Raw genomic sequence first — 19,624 nt, 5'->3', positions numbered from 1 at the left:
TCGTATAAAGGACAATGGGCAAAGGTCTCATCTTCTTATAGCTTCTTCTGGCTGGATATGGATGTTGTCCTACTTACACTTGGGTCAGGGGTTCTCTGAAAGGGAGGGAAGCATAGAAGGTGTCCTTCCCATAAGTGGAAGGACCTTACAGACTTCAGGTCATTGGGCTATCTCCGAGTAGTTGTAGGCTCAATGTCCAAAGGTTAGCATTACTGGCCAGTTGGCATCCTTGTCATATTCTGGAGGTGACAGATTTATCAAGAGAGTTGGAAGGCACAATTAAATTATAACCACTAAATGACAAAGGCAGGGACTTAGATAAAGAGTGGCTTATCTAGAGGAAGGTGTACAAGGCATGCTACACCTATCCAAAGCCCTTGTGGCCTACTGTACTTACCTAGGGCTGAGGGGAATATTTTAGGATTTCTCCCCTTTCAGATATTCTGGGCCCTTTCTGTTCAAGCCATTAGGACAGAAATGTTTAAATCAGTTCTAAAGTGAAGCTCACAAACCACCCCAACCCTTCACCAACCCAATCACTTAGTTCAGCCTAACCGTTGAGTCTCAGGGGGTGATGATGAAGACAGGCTCCTTAAGTTAGGTCTATATTGTAACCAATCATTCAAGTAATGAGGTCATAGGCGTACATCATATGAAAACAGAAGGAAGAACATGCATCTTAATTCACACAACAATCCCCAAGCCAGTTCTCTATGCCTGTGAGACTGTGTTTTGGGAAGACATCCAGTTGCAAGGTCTTTGCTGCAATGACATCTAACAGTAGCAATGTGACAGGTCCTTCATGCCTGTAAATTGAACATCTTTGGTAATATTACAAACCCAGTATCAACTTCCAAATGAAAATAAACTTTCAAGACAATCAGCTGTGCCATTTTGATGTCCAAAGCTGAGCATTGTGATTTTCCTTCACCTATGATCTTTAAGTCTGCTTTGCTAGAACTCACACACAGACCCTTTAGATTGACTTTTCAATCCACCCCTTGGAGCACCAGGGCAGAGCCACATTTGCCATGTGGCTTTACCTGTACCAGTTGTTTCACTCAAATCCATGAGGCTTCCACTGTGCCTACAGGTTCCTTTTTAGCCATCTCTCAGAAAAGCAACCTTCATTCCTTCCCTGGAAAGACTACCACAAACTGCACAACCAACCAAGGTACCAGGCTTTTTCTCATGGGCTTTCACTAGCTTTGCAAGTCAATCCCAGTTCCTCAGGGCTTTCTGGTGACAACAAGAACCCAGACATACTTCCTCCAGGTGTGATATGCCAGTCAAAATCTTGGTTAACAAAACCACCATTAATGACTGGCCTTATTGGATTTATGCAAAGAAACCTTATGTCCTCACTCATTCCTTTCATATGCCAAATTCTGGAGGGATCACTTAGGGAGAAAAATACAAAGGGTGAAGGAAAATCCTTTTCCTTCTGATATCCATCAAGATTGCATTTCCATGCCTAATACCTTCCATTACTAACACCATATAATTTCTTTCCAAAACTTCCACAAACTTCTACAACCTTTGCAAACCCTCTTCATTTCCATGCCTCATGCTCTCTGGAAAACCTTGAGTTAGCAGAAGTTTTCTCTCCTTTAAGTTCAAAACTTTCACATTTCCATTTATCTTCATAGCTTCCCATAGATCTTCTGCAACATTCACAAACTTTCTATATCCTTTTATACACCTTCTTCATTTACATGTCTTACATTTTCCCTTGTTCACTTTCCTACAGAGTGGAACGTTTTAACCTTCCCTGGAAACCTTCATTTCTTTTTCAGAGCAGATACAGAGCAAAATTCAAAACACAGAGTTCCAGAAGAACAGTACACAGGTAGAGGCATTTTCTTGTACCAGTTTGTCCACTGGTGCCTCCACAGAGACATGTTCTTTCAGACCCAGTCTCTTGGAAGAGACATCCTCCTTTGCCTCAGGCTGAAAGACTCATCAGCCCAGAATGACCCTCCCTGAGTCCCAAGTGGCAAATGCATTCTCCCTAACTGGTTACAGGTGACCTTTCCTAGGTCTTACAGGTGACCTTAACTAGGTCTTCAAATATAGAAGATTTCTGATCAGAAACAAAACCAAACTGAAACCACATTCCCACAAAACCAGAAAACCAGTAGTTGAGGTTTCCTTTACTCCAGGTTTAAAACTTTCACCTTTCCTACATAGTTTTACCCTTCCCGATTTAACCATAATTCAATTTTAATCCCTGTTCCTTTTCCACACCGGGAAGGACTATACTTAAACTCAGTATCTGGCAGCCAAAAGTCCCTAGCACTACAGGTACCTTTCACTAAAAGTCCCTAGATTCGCAGGGACATCCTGCAGCTTTCTGAAGCTTAGATCTTGCAAACACCCTATAAATCAGATGGTCACCCTTGGACCCCAGTTCATGATCTTCAGAACCAGAGCCATCCCTATCAGAACCAGTTGCACAGAGAACCTGACTGATGCAGTGCCCACGCAGCCACAACACACAGTCCATAATCTGAAGAGAACCCTTAGCCCACCACTTTGCCCAGTTCCAAGATGGCAGAACTCTCAGGTGACCCATCATCCAAGACAGCAGTGCCCATGCATGCTGGGTCATCCAAGATGGTGGTGCCCACTCATGACCCGTCCTTCATGGTAGAGCACTTGGCTATCCTACATTTTGCCCCAAATGGCGGCTCACCCACATGGCTTGGTGTCCAATCCCCAACATACATGCAGGCTCAGCTTACAGAGCCTAGGGGTTTGCTTCCTCCCCAAACCTGAGTACAGGTTCCCTTAGTGCCACCTGGGCTCACCAAAACTGTAAGTGAGCAGACTGGGGAAATCTGGAAGCAGCATACTAACCAAACCATTATCCACAACTCCATTATTCCAAAATCGTGTTCAGAAACAAGTTTTCAACCAGACTATTTCACTTCTCTGCTCTGTTCTGAGATCCATTTCCTTTCCACCTTTCCAGGCATGATTAGTTGGCCAATGCCCTCAGGAGGAGTGCAGAGAAATTCTCAGAGACTGGGAAAATTCCTAATTCTCACTCTCCCACACCTGAGAAGATCGGTCTGCCACAGACAATTATTGTCCCACCAGAGTCTCCAAAAACTGTTACAGAACAGACCCGAGGTGGGGAGGACAAAATACTATTACTGAATGGACCCTCCTTCTCCCAGAGCCCCCCCCTGTGAAGCAGGGGACAGCAGAAGGAAGAACTCTGAGACTGTGATACTGTTACTGGCAAGCATTTAGCACCCTGGTTGCCAGGAAACACCTTCTACCAATCAGGTAGAATAAATAGCAAACCAAGACAGGAAGGAGGGAGATAAGTCTCACATGCTAACTTAGCAGTCCTGAGCCTGGTCTGATAATATTGCCAGGTGTTCCAACATTACAAGAAACACTATGTTAGCAAGAAAGAAGGGAAGTCCTTGAAATTTTATGTAGCATTTCCACTATCTGGGAAGGAAAGCCTTGAAACTGTGCCTTCATCCCAAGGCCTAAGCATGGGAGAGGGTCCTCAGTGCCCAAAGAAAGAGCCCATAAAACAACTTTGTTTAATTGCCTACCTCTGGTCACTGTCTGTTTTATGAGGGAGTCCCTGTTGCTTACAGAAAGATCCCATAAAAAACTTTGGAAAGTGCCCCAATTTTAATTAACTGCCTCCTGTCAAGTATTTGTTTTACAACCAGATGAGCAAATGGGGTCTGGAGTGAGATAAGGATTTCGGGCTAACAGACCCTCACACATACCTATGTTTGGGTAGTCACATTCCCCCAGGAAAGCTGGCACCGCATTTACCTGTTAATCAATATGTAACTTTTTTCCCTCCTATCCCACCAACTATATAAGTCCTGAGAACAAAGGACTCTTACTGTCTCTCTTTCTCTCTCTCTCACTCAGGGACTTGGGGTGCTCTTGGCTCTTGGGCCATCGGGCCTCTGGCCACCCGGCCTCAGGCTTCCCAGGGGCTTGCCACCCTGGTCTTCAGCCGTTATTGCTTATATCACCCTGCTTTGCCCTGAAACTTTGCCTTTCGCCACCTATTCTACCCAGTCCTGTTCTCTTCCATGGGAACATGCCACATATAAACTGATACATGCAACTAGATTTGCTGATCTGTAATTATTTACATGCATCAGCAAGAAGAACCAGGTCTCCCCCATCAACACCTGTACTAGGTTCACCTTGCCTGCCACCAGAAAAATATAGTTCTCCACGCCAGAGATTGTGTTACCAAACAACAGGTCCAAGGTGGGGGGGGGCAATATTTGGCCCACCCAGAGATACCAAAAACTGTTACAGAAAATAGGAGCCCCTCCCAAGGACTAATACCTACTGGGCTCATCTGTCCACTGCCAACTGGAAAGACATCTCTCAATGCCAGAGATTTGTGAAAAGGAAACGAAATGTTTATTTAATGCTATTGAGACCTAATGCCTTCATTATAATATGAAAGTCCTTTAGGGTATACACCTACACACACAGCACTCCCTTCTCCCCTGTCCCAGCTCCGGGTACCATAAATCAGGAAAAGAGCACATGTCCGTTTTTCCAGGCTGCTGGTATCATCAGCTGTGTTGACGTCCAGGCAGGATCTCCAATTAGTCCAAAGTCATGCGGCACCTTCCACTAGCAAGAGTTCTTTGTACCAAGTTTTCCAGTCAACGTCTCTCCTTCTTTCCAAGCCACGCAGCCAAAGGGAGCACCCCAAAGCCATGTGGGCCTCTTCTACCAAAGCTGCAGGGGTCTGCACTCCACCAAAAGGGCATGTCTTTCTTCTTCACCTGGCTGCAGGGATCTCCATTCTGGCAAAGCTGCATGGTTTTCCCTTTCATCTGGGAAAGAGGGGGTCCTAACTCTGCCCAAACTTCATGGCTCTCTCTTTCACCTCTCAAGAGAGGGACCTCACTCTGCCCAAAACCGCATGGCTCTCTCCTCCTGGCTGCAGGGGTCTGCATTCTTCCCAAACCGTGTGGCTCTCTCCCCAATGGCTGCCGTATCTGCATTTAAATCCCTGCACCAGTCCTCCTCTGCAGCCCCATTTCCAACTCCTCCATGATTGGTTCAAATAAGTGTTTCACTGGTGGCTGTTCCTCTTCCCCTTCTGATACCCCTACAATTTGGATGTTGGAATGTTTAAAGATGTCCTGGAGGTTCCTAAGCCTCTCCTCATTTTTTGAATTCTTGTTTCTTCATACTTTTCTGTTTGGTCATTTTTTTCCTCCTTCTGGTCCATTCCTTTGATTTGAGTCCCAGTTTCCTTTCCATTACTATTGGTTTCCTGTGCATTTCCCTTCATTTCAATTAGTTTATTTAGCCTTCATATGTTCTTCTAATTTGTGACTAAAATCAACCAGTTTTGTGAGCATCCTGATCACTAGTGTTTTGAACTGTGCATCTGAAAGTTTGGCTATTTCGTCATTGCTTAGATTTATCAGCTCTGGGGCTCTGAGTTGTTCTTGAGCCATGTTTTTATCTGTTCATGCCTATTACATATGAGGAGCGGAGCCTTAGTCGTTCACCAGGGCGGGGCCACCCTTGTCGCTGGTTTGTGATTCTGTATGTGGGGGCATGGTCAGAGAGGGACAATGGCAGTTCCCTCTGCTGCTTCCTGCCCCTGGGACCTGCGCGGTCTGTCTCACTCCTCGCTCCTTCACCGGTTTATCTGCGTGTGAATGTGTGACCGAAATCAGCCCTCAGTGGGTCCACCGCCTTGCGTCCTCAGTGGGTCAGTCCGCTTCTCCACACCTGGGATCCGCCCATGGCTGCTGGCACACCTGGGTCGTGCACCCAGGTTGGTCCAGTAGATCTTTCCTGCCCGACCCTGCTCTGCTGCTGGCTCTGCCCCTCTTACCGGTTTGGCTGAAGGGTTCGTTGTTGTCAGACTTCCGTGTAGTTCATTTTTCTGTGGTTTGGCTGTGTTTTTGTTGCTAAAACTTTGTTGTTTTTAAACTTGGTTGTGCAAGAAGGTGCAGTGCTTCCACATATGCCTCCATCTTGGGGGAAGTCCTGATCTCCAGTTCTTAATCCAAACCCACGTGTCACCTTCTCATGGCCCACCAGCAAGAGTCCTTTCACCCCTTTCCCCCAGTGTCTCTCCTGCATTCTTCTTAACTGCTAAGAGAGAACTCTGCATTGCTGCTACATCTTGCTTTCTAGCTTCCTAAGATGCTTCGCAAAGGGAGACCCAAAGCCACATGGTTCTCCCTCTCTCACCAAAGTTGCATGGGTCCCCCCAAGTCACGTGGTCCCCTCTTACTCCAAGCTCTCACAGCAGGTACTGAAAGCAGGGGAAGCTGCTTCCCAGTTACATCCCATATGAAAGTCACCCTCATCTCTCTGGCTCTAAGCATGGCCACAGCTATTTAACATATCTACGAAAACAGTCAAAAGCTATAGATATGTTAAATGACCATTCCTGAGGTTATTTGCAAAACTGTTGCTATGCAAAACAACTCTTAATGGACCTGCTCCATGTGTCCCATCCCCCAGTTCAGATATGTAGGGGTGAGGGCATCCCATATTTTTAATATTTCCTGGACACCCACAGTTCTGGACCCCATTACAAATTCCTCTTTGGGGGCCCCCTGGATGCACCCTGTTACAGTTCCACATTGCTAGGAAGGCTCAGAGTCAGCATCAGTCTTGCTGAATGGGGCAGACACTAGGGATGGGTCAAGACCCTAACCTCAGACAGCATTCAAGGTCAAATTGTTACTATTCAAAAAGGCAGGTGACTGGGAGGCACTCAGATCCTCTCTGTCCTCATTCAAAAGTATTCCGCATCATTTGTAATTTTTGAGGTACCGTAATCTGAGTTTGCTGCTTGTCTTCAGTTTTGTTTTTCTGCATGAAGTATAACATTTACATACTAGGAACAAGAGCAACAGTATTAAACAGATTAAGACAGAAAATGACTAATACTAGACAAGGAAGTATCTGAGGGGGAGAAGCATCCCAGCTGAACGAAAACCCTTTGCATGTGTCATCATAGTGTCTTTATTAAGTTAATAATATGTTTTCCTCCTTCGTCCACTATCATTTGTACCTTATGATATGTTTGGCCAGATGAATTAAGACTTCCTACTATTTCATTATCCAGAAGCTCTATTGTTTTTTTCTGACCACTTACTTTCCATAAAAATAACTTCATGGGGAGGATTAAGTCCAATGTCCCAAAATATTGGATTTTCAGTATCAATATTATCATAATCTATTTTTTAACCTCAGGTAAAATTATTTTGCCTATAATTTCAGTATTATAGCATATTCCGGTAGTATTCAACATAAGCTTGGTATTATTACAATAAAAATCACTTGGTATGACAGAATTCTCTAACCCTTCCCAGCAAAAACACCCCTTTCCCATATACCAGATATTGCTATTTGTTGGGGTAGATACAATAGGCTAGGATTGGATAAATTCAGTACTCCATATAGGTTAGGGGCATAACCTTTCACCTTTTTGAATTTCACAAATACTGAGATGGGTTTCCTTTGTTTATTATTTTTAAATATGGCCCACCTCCTTCCCCTTGGGAGTATTCTAGTGTTGTTGAGGATGGTCTCTATGCCAGCCAGTTAAACTACTAAGAATTTAAGCTTAGGATCTAACCAAGTACCTGGGCTTTTAAGGCACAACGTTGTAGATTACAGTTCCCATCCAAAATTTTCCAAAATCCAGGGGATCCATGAGTCCCATAAATGGCCTGGGCTTCTGCACCCATTTTATAGACAGCAACTGTTTTCAGAGCTACTTCAGATTCTGTTTGCATTGGCATAGGCCAGGAGTCCTGAACCAGGGACCAGTATCAGTCTGTGGCCTGTTGGGAACCAGACTGCATGAGCAGCAGGAAGCAAAGCTTCACTCACATTACCACCTGAGATATGCCTCCTGTGGGAAGAAAAATTGTCTTCCACGAAAACAGTCCCTGATGCCACAAAGTGTGGGGACCGCTGGCATAGATGTTGGGACCTGTTGAGTTATGGTGCAGGCACATTCCCATTGTTGGGTTTGTGCATGAGTTTTTATAGTCTGTTGAGTCTGTTCTATCCATTGAGCTAAGGCCTTATTGGCTTTCCATACTACCTCTTACCCCTTTCCTTCTTCTTAAAACAGCACTCCTATATGACCTATTTTAGATAGAGTTGCTCATTAACTGCAAGTTCAGCTTGTCCCAGAATCCTAAGGCCAGCCCCTAATCCTCCAAGTATCCCTTTTATCTCTTTCAGAGGGTCAATGTTGTTGGATCCACTAGGAATGTTGTTACCATTGGGTAGCTATCTCCAGGGCACAGTTGGGGTATCATGAATGGATCCAGAAATGTTGAGTTTCCCATGCCATAGTGTAACAGGGCACAGCCAAGAGGGGGGCCTGCCTAGAAAAAGGGATTTGAAATAGGGTGCAGAACTCAAGGTGTCCAGGAAATATTAGAAAGACATATAAGATGTCCTCACTTCTTACCCACCCCCACAGGTATCAGCTGGGGCAAGGGACAAATGGAGAAGTGTCATTGAGAGCTGTTTTGCATAGCAACAGCTTCATAGATAACCTTTAGAATGGTCATTTAACATATCTATAACCTTTAACTGGTTTCATAGATATGTTAAATAGCTGTGACCCTGTTTTGAGCCAGGGAGATGGAAGTGACTTCCACCCAAGATGTAACTGGGAGGCAACTCCCAGCCCCCCTTACAGTGCCTATGTGAGAGCTTGGAGATGACTGGCTCCATGCCATGGGGCCACACCTGCCCAGACCCGTGATGGCAGCTCAGTAAATTTGGAATATACAGGAATGCTGGCAGGTGTAGCCAATTGTGGGAGGAGTCAGAAATGGGGCTGCAAAGGAAGACTGGCATGGGGATTAAAAACCTAGACACGGCAGCCATTGGAGGAGTACCATGTGGCTTTGCCAGAGTGGGGACCCTTGCAGTCCTGTGAAGGGGAGTACCATGCAGCTTTGCCAGAGTGGGGACCCTACCCTCTCCACAGCTCTGGTGAAGGAAAGAAGAGACTTTGCCTGGAAGAAGGGTGAAAGAACTCTTTGCCAGTAAGCCATGAGAAGGTGGCACATGGCTTTGGAGTAATTAGAGATCCTGCCTGGATGGCAACCCATCAGACAATGCCAGTGGCCTGAAATATGGACATGTGCTTCTTTCCTGAGTTACGGTACCCTGAATTAGAGCAGGGGGAGAAGGAAGGACTGTGGATGTCTGTGGTTATCCTAAAGGACTTTGATATTTTAATGAGGGACATTTGGGTCACTACTTTAAGTCTGTATAGCTTTAAATAAATCTTTCCTTTCCTTTTCACAAATCTCTGGCATTGAGAGATGTCTCTCCTCTGGTGATGGACAGACGAGCCCAGTAGGTGGTCCAGACAGTATTAGTAAACTGTCTTTGGTGGGGGCCCCTGTTGTTCTGTAACAGTTTTTGGTGTCCTTGGTGGGCCAGATATTGCCCCCCACCCTCTGTTCTGTAATGGGTTTTGGCGACACAAAGGGACAATAATTGTCTGTAGCAGACCGACCCCCTCAGATGTGAGAGAGTGAGGCTTTGGAGTTTTCCCAGTCTCTGGGAATTTCTCTGCACTCTTGAGGGCATCAGCTGCCTAATCACACTCAGAAAGGTGAAAAGGAAATGAAACAGGGAAGGGAGCAGAGAAGTGAAATGGTTTGGTTGAAAACTGGTTTCTGAGTACTGTTTTGAGAATAATGGAGTTGTGGATAATGGTTTGGTTAGTATGCTGCTTTCAGGTTGCCCCTGTCTGCTCACTTACAGTTTTGGTGAGCCCAGGTGGCACTCAGGGAACCTATTTTCAGGTTTGGGGAGAAAACAAACCCCTAGTCGGCTCCACTCCCCCACCACACCTGAGGGTGGAAGGGGCCTTTGGGGCTTCCTTAGCTCTGGAGACCTGAGCTAGCACCGCAGGGCCACCTACTCAGGTGGGCGGAACCAGAGTCATGATGCTGCCATTTGGGGTAAAATGGAGGATGAGCCACATGAGTACCCCATCATGGAGGACCCAGCAAGCATAGGCGCCTCCATCTTGGAACTGGACAAAGAGTTGGGCTAAGGGTTCTCTTCAGATTATGGGCTGTGTATTGCTGCTGTGTGGGCACCGCAGCAGTCAGGTTCTCTGTGCAACTGGTTCTGATAGGGATGGCTCTGGTTTTGAACATCATGAACTGGGGTCCAAGGGTGACCATCTGATTTATAGGGTGTTTGCAAGATCTGAGCTTCAGAAAGCTGCAGGATGTCTTTGTGAATCTAGGGACTTTTAGTGGAAGGTACCTATAGTGCTAGGAACTTTTAGCTGGCACATACTGAGTTTAAGTTTCCTGAGGCTTTACTCAGATAAATGAAAAATGTATCCATAACGTCTTTGCAGGTGTGCACTGTACATCTCACACTTCCTTTTCTGTCATGCATTATTCTCTCTCCCCAGACCTCATTAAAGTTCAGTGGGAGAGTGGTAAGTGCTAACACCAAATCCAATTGAATACTAGTGGGTCACTGCTAACATGGGAGGCCTGCAAGGCAGGGAGTGGGAGACAGAAGATCACAGAGGAAATCCAGACCAGGCATCCTCTCCTACCTAGTGTACAGTGGAGCCTTGAAGAGTGGAGCCTTGAAGAATCTGAGCGTAGGAGGAAAGGGAAACATCTCTTCCTCCCCCTCTCCCTGCCCCTGGGGAGACAGAAAACTCACAGCAGGTAGAAGCAGAGATGGGAGTGGGAGGGGCTCCATCCACAATTCATAAGAGACTAAACAGGTACCAGACGGCTAGGATCTCTACTGGGTAAAGCCGTCACATAGAAACACACCAAAAACTGGGAGGAAAATTCCCATATCTCTCAGTGGTGAAACTTTACAGTTTTCTGTTCTTTATCTTGGTTTTCTATTTTTCCTACAAGACATATATATTCTGTTTGCACTTAACACAGTTATATACGCATATGTGTATATATAAAACAGAAAGGGCAAGGAGCTCAGCTAGTCAGTGTAGTGCTCATCCTTGGAGACCAAGAAAGTCCCCTCTTTCAAGGGGACAAGGGGACCAGCTCACTGCTGGAGTCAGCAATGACAAAGACCTGTCCTGGGAGGGGCTGGGTCTTGGAAAGCTGCCTCATTTGTTTTTTGTACTTTACAAGTACCAGCCCTGTAAAGACCTTTCTCACAACTGCTCTGAGAGAGACTGTTGAGCCACAGCACAGTCATTCTCCTCTTGTGACAGATGCTAAGCAGAAGGAGAGAGGGGTTGAGCCTGTGGTTTCCTCACCCACCTGCTGAGGTCAAAGCCGGGCACTGAGCCCAGGGACTGATTCCAGATCATGCATTTTCTTTCCCTTCTGCAAAGAGTTTCACGAACTTCTCTTCCTGCTGGACAGATTTTCATTTCATGTCGTTGTCCCTGGCATTATTTTTGCCACTGTGCCTAACACAGTGAGTATCACAAGTTCCCCCAAACTACGGCATCACCAGGCCAGAGGGCACGCTCGTGGAGGCTTTGCAGATGCAGAATGTCTGTCCAAAAGCTCATTTGCACCATAAAATCATACAGGGTTCTTGTCCAGTAGTGGCTCTCTTACCCTGTTAACTTAAAACTACCCAAACTCTCAGGAGAACAGGGATGGGATTACTTTTCTGTAGGTCTCGTCGTTTTTAAAATCCATGTTACTTTTGCATAATGCAAAAAGAGCCCTAACCAAATTATAAAAATAAACAAAACCTCAACCCAAAACTTAGAATTCTGAGTGCAAAAAGTGGGGGGAGGTCAGTGTGGGGCAGCATGCCCCCTGTTTCCTCGCTTAGCGGTCGACTCTAGACAAGGAATATTTTGGAACTGTTAATCCAAAAGAAAGAATTCACCTCCCTTCTCTCTGCTGCTAGAATGTTTCTCGTCAGCCTGGGGTGGGAAACAAGAGACCATGAGCATCAGCAAATGTGGCTTCAAAGGACACCTGCCACGTTCTACCTGGGCGAGCAGAAGCAACTTGCCTGCCTCCTAGAGCCTCAGTGTCTTCATCTGCACACTCAAAATATCTACATCACTGGTTGTGATGAGGATTAAATCGGATTGTATAGGCGGACCACCTGCCCTCAGCCTGGTGCACAATAGTTGCCTAACAAATGATATTACCAAGACAAGGACGGTTTCTGTGATAGTAAAACATCCTTTTCTCGTAAATGACCTAACATAAGCAAATAAAAATGGGAAATGTAAATTTGGGGGCTCATGTAATCAGGAAATCTGGATTCAGGAATTTTAAAACAAACTATCAGTGCTCTTTCTCTCCATCCATCCCCAACCCCTCCCTCTTCCCACTAGTTTTGATTCTCTCCTTGGTGTTATTCTTTCTCTGTAGGCAGCGATCTTTTCCTGTTCTGGGGAGAGTGGCCTCTAGTGTAGGGTCACCCCCTACAGAATGAGTCACCCCCAAATGTGCTTCTGTGATATGCAGATTACTTTGGGCTAAAGGCAGTGAAGACCCACAGGGCTCAGGGGAGAGGAGCTTCTGCCTCCCCTCTCCAACTACCTAGAAGAATTTAAATTAGGGGCCTTGCCAGTAATAAGAGTTATTATCAGAGGTAACCTTTTCACCTGAGGCAGGTGAAGTGCTGATTAATGAACACCTGCTCTTCTTGCCCTCCTGCAGCAACCTTCTTCTCCTCTAAAGCCCCAAGGCACCTTATCTGCCCTTAGCTCAGAATGCCATGTGTGCGCCTCACTTTCCCTTCCTGTCCTGAACCTCTCACATATGTGGGATCTCTGACTGTTTCTTGGAGGGGGTTCCCATGTGCACAAAATTAAATTTGATTCTCTCTTTTTAATCTGTCTACTGTCAATTTGATTATTCAATCAGACAAAAAGAACTAGAGAGGGGAAGGCAGAATGTTTTTCTTCTCTCACATCAGAAACCTTCATTCCTATCTTTCCTACCCCATAAACCAGAAAATAACACTCTTATCACTGCACTTCTGACTACAAACAAACAAACAAGAAAGAGGGGAGAAAATTGTTTGGCTGTATGCAGGTCTCTTGCCCATCCTTCGAACAATCATCCTGGCCAGGAAAATAGGCTCTTATGTTTGGCTGGGCTGGGACCATGAACTCAGCTTGGTAGCAAGAGTGCTGGGTGCTAGGACTGCAATAGTGCCACCAGAGCTACACGTGGGGATTAGAGGAGGAGGAGTTTCCCAAAATCAATGAGGATCCAACAGGCAAAAATCCTAGAATCTACACTAGATCTTCAATCACTGCTGCTCTTTAATAGTCTTCTGGAGTTTTTGGACAGTGTAGTAAGATATGAAACAAAAATGCAATATACAAATATGAAGAAAGAAGAGGCAAAATATTACTTATAGTTATAATTCCAGACAATACAAAGAAATCAGATGGGAAAAAACCTAATAGAAGTAATAAATGGGTTTAATAATATTGCTACATACAGGTTTTTCAACAGACAATATCAGCTCTTTATATTGGTAATAACAAATGAAAATATTGGAAGAAGAAATCTTCCTCACAATAGCAATGAATGAACACTTCTTGTGATGTGGAACATAATCCCCCACTACTTACAGGGACTGTGTACAGTAACTTCCTTTCAAATAAGACAGTCTGGAAAGAGAGGAAACAGTGAGTTTGCAGAGGAGAACCCTGGGAAACACTGCCTCACATGTGTGATTGTGGCCAGCATCAACAGTGGTAAGTCATTCTGATGTAGTATGTGCCTGTGTCAGTTTCCTAATGCTGCTTAACAAATTACCACAAACTTGATGGCTAAAAAAAAAACCCTCAAAAGTTTATTCTTTCACAGTTCTGAAGGCCACAAGTCAGAAATCAAGGAGTTGGCCAGGTTAGTCCCTTCTGGAGGCTCACAGGGAGAATCTGCTCATATCTTCTCTCCTAGCTTCGGGTGGTTCTTGGCATTCCCTGATTTGTGTCAGCATAACTTCAGTCTCTCCTCCACCATCACCTGTTTGTCTGCTTCTCTATTTTCTCTTCTTTTAAGGATACCAGTCATTGGATCAGTGCTAACCTAATCCATATGACTTCATCTTAACTTCATCACGTCTACAAAGACCCTAGTTCCAAATAAGGTCACATTCTGAAGATCCATGTAGATGAATTTTGGAGGGACACTATTCAACCATACCCTTTGATATTATGTGATAAAAATAGCACTTTACCTTTATGGTCTTTCTCCCCTAAACCCGTAACCCCAAGTCTAACCTTTAGAAAAACACCAGATGAATCCTGATTGAAGGACATTCTACAAAATTCCTGACCAGCACTCCTCAAAACTGTCAACATCAACAAATTGAGGACATTCTGAAAAACTGTCACAGCTAAGAGAGTGTAAGGAGGCATGGCCTGAAATGTAGTGAGGTGGTATCTTTGGTGAAATCCTGGATCAGAAAAAGGACTTAGGCAAGAATTAAGGAAATCTGAATAAAGTATAGACTTTAGTTAGTAATAATGTATCAGCATCAATTCAGCTCCTGAAAGTTATTGTGTAACTACAACCAGAGCACCTGCTCCGATCTCAGGAACAAATAGCTAGAAAATTCCCCACAGAGATTTAACTCTCAATAGCAGGCAAAACCAACATGGAACTGGGGGTTTGGGAAACAGTTTGAAGTTTTTCACCTGAGAGCAACATTTATAGCTTCTAAGTATTGTGTGGAGGTTACATTTAATAAGGAATAACATGCATATGGAAGTATTTGACCTGTTTCTATGTTCTGGTTTTCTCCAATTTTCACACCATTGGGATAAAGAAGTCAAAGCTAGATGCCATTGGGCCAAAACACAGCCATTTTATATTGTGATAGATTCTCAAAGCTTCTTTTGTGTGTTTTTAATGGGAATAATTTTTATGTGAAATGTGTGTGACATTTATTTATGAATTTAGGAAAGACCTGAGTTAGTTAAAAACACATGCTGCTCTTGTAGAGGACCAGTCTTTTTCAATTAATATATCAGGTTTTAATCTATTCCAATATATTTCACACTTTAAATTTTTAATAGTGATTCTAAAAGTATTTGAGAATATAAATAGGCAAGGATATTTTAAAATTTTTTTCTGAAGAAACAAAGTAATATGGAAAAAAGTAGCCCTATCAGTCAATAAATAGTTTTTAAAACAATATGCAGTTAGCACAAGACTATATGACCAGATAAGGGAACAATAGGCAGCCAAAAAAATGACCTCATTGCTAGGTGACATTAGAATTGATGAAAACCTCTCAAGATGGAAATCAAGAGAGGTCACCACAAAAATGGTACTCAGACAAGGGTTTTATTAAGAAGCTTGTGCATGCAAGGGAGTTAGCCACCAGGGAAAGGAATAATGGGCTGCTCCCCAAACAAAGGCCAGGGACAGTTTTGGAGAAGTTGAGGTAGGAAAAATGATGTCTAAGTATGTAGAGGTTTGGACTTTTTGGCACTTGGATAGTGGAACTACATGTGTTTTCATGTGTCATATGCCTCATTAGAATGTGAAATTTCTGCCCTGGCTGGTATGGCTCAGTGGACTGAGCACCAGCCTGTGAACCAAAGGGTCTTGGGTTGAATTCCCAGCCAGGGTACATGCCTGGGTTGTGGTCCAGGTCCCCAGTAGGGGGTGCATGAGAGGCAACCACACATCAAGTTTCTCCCCACTCTTTCTCCCTCCCTTCCCCTCTGTCTAAAGATAAATAAATAAAATCTTTAAAAAAAAAAAAGAATGTTAAATTTCTAACCAGGGGTGTGTTTTTCACTATTATAATGGGGGCCCAGCCTGTACCATAAGTAGTTGAAAAACCTGCTTGACCTGGAAATGTTAGGATTTTGATTGACATTACAGTGTATCTGCTGATTTATTCCTAAAGTACCTAATTAAAATACCGAGTTTCTAGTTTAACCATTTCCCTTATTCAATCAATTTCTGGATTCCTCTAAATGAATACAGCCATGCTGCTGCTTAGGGATGGGGATTTCTGAGAAATGCCTCCCTGGGTCATTTCCACGCTGAGTGAATATCACAAAGTACACTCTGAAAACATAGATGACAGTGTGGCCCAAGGCACACCTCGGCTATACAGTACGGCTATATAGCCTATTGCTTAGTAGGAGAGGGAAAATCATATTCCTCTACCCTTCCGGGTGCTTGGCTGAGCCATGCCAGTAATAAAGGACAGCTTAACGGGAGAAAAACAAAGTAATTCATTGAAATGGCTGAAGCCATTACCTTAACTACTATCTTCAGCTGAAGACAAAAGAAGACATTGGGAGTTGAGGAAGTCAGACATGGGAGAGGACCACAGAAAGCATACTCCACAAGAGTAAGGTTGGAATGCAGGTTGAAGTCCTGGTCTTCAGTGATTAAGAATTTGATAACAAAAACTAAAAGGGCTTTTCAAAGCAAGAGGCAACAAGCAATTATTGAGATCCAGAAAAATAGCTTCTTGGGAAGCACTGACTCAGGCAGAAGTCCAAATAGTATTCTGATTAGGAGACAAAGGTGGGAGATATTCTTGAGAAATAGAGAGGGGAGCAATTTCATAATATGGACAGAAGGCATTTCCACTGGTTCAGATAACAACACAGTGATGCTATTCTAAAAAAAAGTTTTTGTTTTTTCAGTCCAGTAGTCATAATAACTACATCTTTGTAATCTGCTACAAACAACTTTTAGGAGGCACAATGTTGCTTTAGGCCCCCTCAAATATTATTTTGTCTTGTTTTAACATACCAAAGATTGAGGTAAAAGACATGCAAGTCTGCTATGGCAGGTCTGATCCATTTAATTTAGATGTATTTTATTTTATTTTATTTTATTTTATTTTATTTTATTTTATTTTATTTTATTTTATTTTATTTTATTTTATTTTATTTTATTTTATTTTATTTTATTTTATTTTATTTTATTTTACTTTACATGCTGCCCCAAGGGGCTAGCAGATTTTGGGGGGCCATAGCGAGGTGATCAACAGTGACGCTTGACCATAGGTTCCAACTGTCTTCTTGGTAGTGTAGGGGATGGAGGAGCCCGTGGTCCCACTGATGACATTATCTGCCAGGCAGTGGGCAGTGGTCTTGATGGTCTGGAAGACAGCCTCGTGGGCACCTGTGCACAACAAGCAGCTGGTCTGATTCACCCAGCACAATGGGGACACCTCCACAGCCTGTTGCCTCACTGTTACAGCTTTCCCAGTCAGATCAAGTTCTCCCAGGGACCATTGTTGTTGATGGCATTCACCAGGACCTGCAGGGGATTCTCACTGGTGAGCAGATGGATAATCTCAAAAGCAAACTTGCTGCTCATGGTCATGAGCTTTTTGTCATTGTTTCCCTATGTATCATTGTTGAATCGGTGAGGTGTCCACAACAGGGCTACGCTCCTTGCAGAAGCGCTTGGTCACATAGTGCCCTGCACTGTGGGTCAGGTTCTTTGCATTCTTCTCCTTCACCACAGTGTAATCCTGTGAGGAAATTTCATTGATCTGCACATCAGCAGTGCCTCACTCCTTCCAAGTTTGGTGTTGGGGACCTCTGCTCTACAGGGACAGCTGTCTTCACTGGCCATCCTGACAGTGCAGGCTGGGCATCTCTGCTGCTTGACCACTCAGTGCCCTGGCACAGACAGGAAGAGCTCACTGGCACCATTTTAAAGTGGCTCCATTTAGCATATATTTTTGACAGTTCCTAGAAATAAAGTCATCCCCTCTTCCTGGTACAGCCAAAGAGACACCCTTTAGAAAAGGAGATTTTCTATACAAATGCAAATGTCTTTTACAAAGGGTTCCAGCTACTAGGTTTTCAGAACTTCTCTCACATCTGCTGTTTTTTAAAATTTACCAGCCTAAAATAATCCTTAAGCCAAAGAGACATACCTTGGGGTGACAAATTCTGGACCCTACACCTCCTAGGCTAAAAAGCTATACAGTATGCTACTGTACTAAATATACAGCGTGCTACTGTGCTACTGTACAACTATAACACAATGGTAAGTATTTGTGTGTTGCACTGTGGCATTAGGATGCATAGAATGTCACTAAGTGATAGGAATTCTACAGCTCCATTACAATCTTATGGGACCACTGTTGTATATGTAGTCCATCTTTGCCTGAAACATCATGATGTGGTGCAGTTGTGTGGGGTTTTTTTAACTTTGCTGATGATGTTTGATAAATAGTCATTATTATGTTCATTTGTGATTCTTACTAAAAGGCTTAGAAAAATCATGCATCTGAATTTATTCAGTATTAATTAAAATAATCCTTTTTCTTTTCTTTTAGGATGTTAATTTAAACTCATCATAGATTTCTCAATATTTTTATTTTATTTAAAAAATTTTTAATTACAATTGGCATACAGGTGTATGGCATTCAGGTGTACAACCCAGTGATTGCACATTTATATAACTTATGAAGTGATCACTCTGATAAGTCTAGTACCCATCTGATACCATACATACTTTTTCAATATTACTGACTATATTCCCTATGTTGTACTTTACATCCCTGTGACTCTCTTTGTAATTGGCAGTTTGTACTTCCTAATTTCTTTACCTTTTTCACCCATCCCCCAATCCCTCTATTTGGCAATCATTAATTTTTTCTCAGTATCTATGAGTTTATTTCTGTTCTGTTTGTTTATTTTGTTTTTTAGATTCCAACTGTAAGTGAAATATGGTGTTTGTCTTTCTCTGACTTATTTAACTTAGCATAATATCCTCTAAGTTCACTCATGTTGTTGCAAATGGCAAAATATCATATTTTATGGCTGAGTAGTATTCCATTTGTCAACACAAGTAACATTCAAACCTGTAAGAATGTTTATGAGTTTATTTGAGCCAAACTGATGGCAATTGCTGGGAAGCAAAATCTAAAAAAATTGAGAAAATGCTCCAGAAAATAGAAGCTCTGCACCTTATTTTACACATTACAATCAGAGGATGAAACTGGGTTACATGAAATCCATTGGTGATGAATTAGAGAAACAGGAGGAAGCAAAGCAGGGAAACCTCTGGAAATGGCTAAAAAGCAAAATGATAGACACAAATTTCTTTTACAGAGATGGGTACAGGATAGTTAATAGTCAACAACATGATGATAAGTGATGAGGGGATTTGTGATCTTTGTTCAGGTATAGTATGTTATCATAGATGCAAAATGACAACAGACAGGCTCAGTTAAGGTGAAAATTGACCTCCGTCAGGGAAGATTCTAGCCCAGGACAAGACTGCCCACCAGGACTCACTTTTAGTTGGGAAGTTTTCACTTCAGACCATCCTGTGTGGTTACTTTAGGTCTCTGAGTTTGTAAGGCCACCACACAGACCTCCTCTGAGCTTGTCAGAATTAGTATGTGGCCCCTTTTCATCCACACATTGTACCATATCTTCTTTATCCATTTGTCCAACGATGGACACTTAGGTTACTTTCATATGTTGGGTATTGTAAATAATGCTGTATTGAACATAGTGGTACATACATTTTTTCAAATTATTGTTTTCAAATTAGTGTTTTGGATAAAGTAGAATTGCTGGGTCATATCATAGTTATATTTTTAATTTTTTGAGGCAACTCCATACTGTTTCCATCGTGGATGCACCAATCTGCAA

At 43.3% G+C, this 19,624-nt stretch overlaps 1 pseudogene; it reads right to left on the bottom strand.

The window, feature by feature from the left end:
* Nucleotides 1-16,953: 16,953 nt before the first annotated feature.
* On the bottom strand, nt 16,954-18,583 carry LOC119062261 (40S ribosomal protein S5-like; annotated as a pseudogene).
* Nucleotides 18,584-19,624: the final 1,041 nt, after the last annotated feature.

This window comes from Artibeus jamaicensis, unplaced genomic scaffold, assembly GCF_021234435.1.
Source record: "Artibeus jamaicensis isolate MK-2021 breed Jamaican fruit bat unplaced genomic scaffold, CSHL_Jam_final contig_419, whole genome shotgun sequence".
Lineage (NCBI taxonomy): Eukaryota > Metazoa > Chordata > Mammalia > Chiroptera > Phyllostomidae > Artibeus > Artibeus jamaicensis.
This window is presented reverse-complemented; position numbering and strand designations above follow the sequence as displayed.